Genomic DNA, 3,813 nt, shown 5'->3' on the forward strand with positions numbered 1-3,813 from the left:
TTTCTGCAATTTTGCACCAATGTAAAGGAAATTTCTGCAATTTTGCCCCAAAATAAGGGGAATTTCTGACTGTTTGCTGCCGAAAAAAAGGAGATTTTCTGTCTTTTTGCCCCAAAATAAGGAGAATTTCTGTCTTTTTGCCCGAAAATTATGAGAATTTCTGCAATTTTGCTTCAAAATACGGGGAATTTCTGCTTTTTATCCCGAAAGTAAGGGAAAAGTATACCTTTTGCCACAAAAAAGGGAAATTTCTTCATTTTTGCCCCAGAATTAGAGGAATTTCTGTCTTTTAACCTAAAAATAAGTAAAATTTCTTCCTTTTTACCCAAAAATAAATGAAATTTCTGTCTTTTTGCCCCAAAATCAAAGGAATTTTTGAGTTATGCCCTGAAAAAAGTGATATTTCTGCAATTTTGCCCCAAAATAAAAGAAATTTCTGCCTTTTTGCCACAAAATTAGGGGAATTTTTGTCTCTTTGCCCCAAAATAAGGGAAATTTTTGCCTTTTTGCCCCCAAATAAAAGAAATTTCAGCCTTTTTACCTCAAAATAAAGGGAATTCCTGCATTTATGCCAAAAAATATTAAGAATTTCTGCATTTTTGCCCAAAAATAAGGAAAATTTCTGCTATTTTTTCCTGAAATAAGTGAAATTTCTGCAATTTTGCCGCAAAATAAGTGAAATTTCTCAATTTTGCTCCAAAATAAGGGAAATTTCTGGAATTTTGCCCCAAAATAAGTGGAATTTTCGAGTTTTGCCCCAAAATAAGTGGAATTTCTGTCTTTTTGCCCCAACATATAGGGAATTTATGCTCTTTTGCCCCACAATTAAAGGAATTTCTGCAATTTTGCTCCAAAATACGGGGAATTTCTGCCTTTTTACCCGAAAATAAGGGGAATGCATAATTTTTGCCATAAAAAAAGGAAATTTCTTCATTTTTGCTCCAAAATAAGGTGAATTTCTGTCTTTTACCTCTAAATAAGTGGAATTTTTGCAATTTTCCCCCAAAACAAAGGGAATTTCTGTTATTTTTGCCCCAAAATAAGGGGAATTTCTGACTTATTACCCTGAAATAAGTGAAATTTCTGCAATTTTCCCCAAAATAATGGGAATTTCTGACTGTTTACTCTGAAATATGTGAAATTTCTGCAATTTTACCCCAAAATAAGGTGAATTTCTGCCTTTTTGCCCCAAAATAATGGGAATTTCTGCCTTTTTGCCTCTAAATAAGTGGAATTTCTGTCTTTTTAGCCCAAAAAAAGAGAATTTCTGTCTTTTTGCCCCAAAATAAAGGGGATTTCTAACTCATAACCCTGAAATAAGTGAAATTTCTGCAATTTGGCCCCAAAATAAAGGAAATTTCTGCAATTTTTCACCAATGTAAAGGAAATTTCTGCAGTTTTGCCCCAAAATAAAAGGAATTTCTGACTGTTTGCTGCCGAAAAAAGGAGATTTTCTGTCTTTTTGCCCCAAAATAAGGAGAATTTCTGCCTTTCTGCCCGAAAATTATGAGAATTTCTGCAATTTTGCTTCAAAATACGGGGAATTTCTGCTTTTTATCCCGAAAATAAGGGGAATGTATACCTTTTGCCACAAAAAAGGGAAATTTCTTCATTTTTGCCCCAAAATAAGAGGAATTTCTGCCTTTTAACATAAAAATAAGTAAAATTTCTTCCTTTTTACCCAAAAATAAATGGAATTTTTTGATTTTTGCCCCAAAATAAAAGGAATTTTTGAGTTATGCCCTGAAATAAGTGATATTTCTGCAATTTTGCCCCAAAATAAAAGAAATTTCTGTTTTTTTGCCAAAAATAAAAGGAATTTCTGTCTTTTTGTCCCAAAATAAGGAAAATTTATGCCTTTTGCCCTCAAATAAGGGGAATTTCATCCTTTTTACCTCAAAATAAAAGGAATTTCTGCATTTTTGCCACAAAATATTAAGAATTTCTGCATTTTTGCCCCAAAATAAGGAAAATTTCTGCCTTTTTTCTTTGAAATAAGTGAAATTTCTGCAATTTTGCCCCAAAATAAGGGAAATTTCTGCCTTTTTGCCCTGAAATATGTGAAATTGCTGCAATTTTACCCCAAAATAAGGTGAATTTCTGCCTTTTTGCCCTAAAATAATGGGAATTTCTGCCTTTTTGCCCCAAAATAAGAAAAATTTTTGCTTTTTTTCTCTGAAATAAGTGAAATTTCTGCAATTTTGCCCCAAAATAAGGGAAATTTCTGCAATTTTGCCCCAAAATAAGGGAAATTTCTGGAATTTTGCCCCAAAATAAGTGGAATTTCTGAGTTTTGCCCCAAAATAAGGAGAATTTCTCTCTTTTTGCCCCAACATATAGGGAATTTCTGCATTTTTGCCCCACAATTAGAGGAATTTCTGCAATTTTGCTCAAAATACAGGAAATTTCTCTCTTTTTGCCCGAAAATAAGGGGAATGCATAACTTTTTGCCATAAAAAAGGGAAATTTCATCATTTGAGCTCCAAAATAAGAGGAAATTTCTGCCTTTTTGCCTCTAAATAAGTGGAATTTCTGTCTTTTTCTCCCAAAACAAAGGGAATTTCTGTCTTTTTGCCACAAAATAAGGGGATTTTCTGACTTATTACCCTAAAATAAGTGAAATTTCTGCAATTTTGCCCCCAAATTAGGGAATTCTCTGCCTTTATGCCCTGAAATATGTGAAATTTCTTCAATTTTACCCCAAAAAAGGTGAATTTCTGCATTTTTGCCCCACAATAATGGGAATCTGCCTTATTGCCCCAAAATAAGAAAAATTTTTGCTTTTTTTCTCTGAAATAAGTGAAATTTCTGCAATTTTGCCCTAAAATAAGATAAATATCTGCAATTTTTCCCCGTAATAAGGGAAATGTCTGCAATTTTGCCCCAAAATAAAGGGAATTTCATCCTTTTTGCCCCAAAATAAAGGAAATTTCAGCATTTTTACCTGAAAATAAGTGAAATTTCTGCAATTTTGCCCCAAATAAGGGAAATTTCTGCAATTATGCCACAATATAATGTAAATTCCTGCAATTTTGCCTTCCAAAAAAAGGAAATTTCTAGAATTTTGCCCCAAAATAAGGGGAATTTCTTATTTTTGCCCCAAAATACAGGGAATTTCTGCCTTTTGCCCCAAAATTAGGGGAATTTCTGCAATTTTGCTCCAAAATACGGAGAATTTCTGCCTTTTTGCCTGAAAATAACGGGAATGCATAACTTTTTGCCCTTAAAAAAGAAACATTTCTTCATTTTTGCTCCAAAATAAGTGAAATTTCTGAGTTTTGCCCCTAAATAAGAAGAATTTCTGCCTTTTTGCCCCACAATAAGAGGAATTTCTGCAATTTTGCTCCAAAATACCGGAAATTTCTGTCTTTTTGCCTGAAAATAATGGGAATGCATAACTTGTTGCCATAAAAAAGGGAAATTTCTTCATTTTTGCTACAAAATAAGGGGAATTTCTGCATTTTGCCTCTAAATAAGTGGAATTTCTGTATTTTTCCCCCAAAACAAAGGGAATTTCTGTCTTTTTTGCCCCAAAATAAGGGGAATTTCTGACTTATTACCCTGAAATAAGTGTAATTTCTGCAATTTTGCTCCAAAATAAGGGAAATTTCTGGAATTTTGCCCCAAAATAAGTGGAATTTCTGAGTTTTGCCCCAAAATAATGAGAATTTCTGTCTTTTTGCCCCACTATATAGGGAATTTCTGCCCTTTTGACCCACAATTAAAGGAATTTCTGAAATTTTGCTCCAAAATACAGGGAATTTCTGCCTTTTTGCCCGAAAATAAGGGGAATGCATAACTTTTTGCCATGAA

The sequence above is a fragment of the Micromys minutus genome (assembly GCF_963924665.1).
Source record: "Micromys minutus genome assembly, contig: SCAFFOLD_47, whole genome shotgun sequence".
Classification (NCBI taxonomy): Eukaryota; Metazoa; Chordata; class Mammalia; order Rodentia; family Muridae; genus Micromys; species Micromys minutus.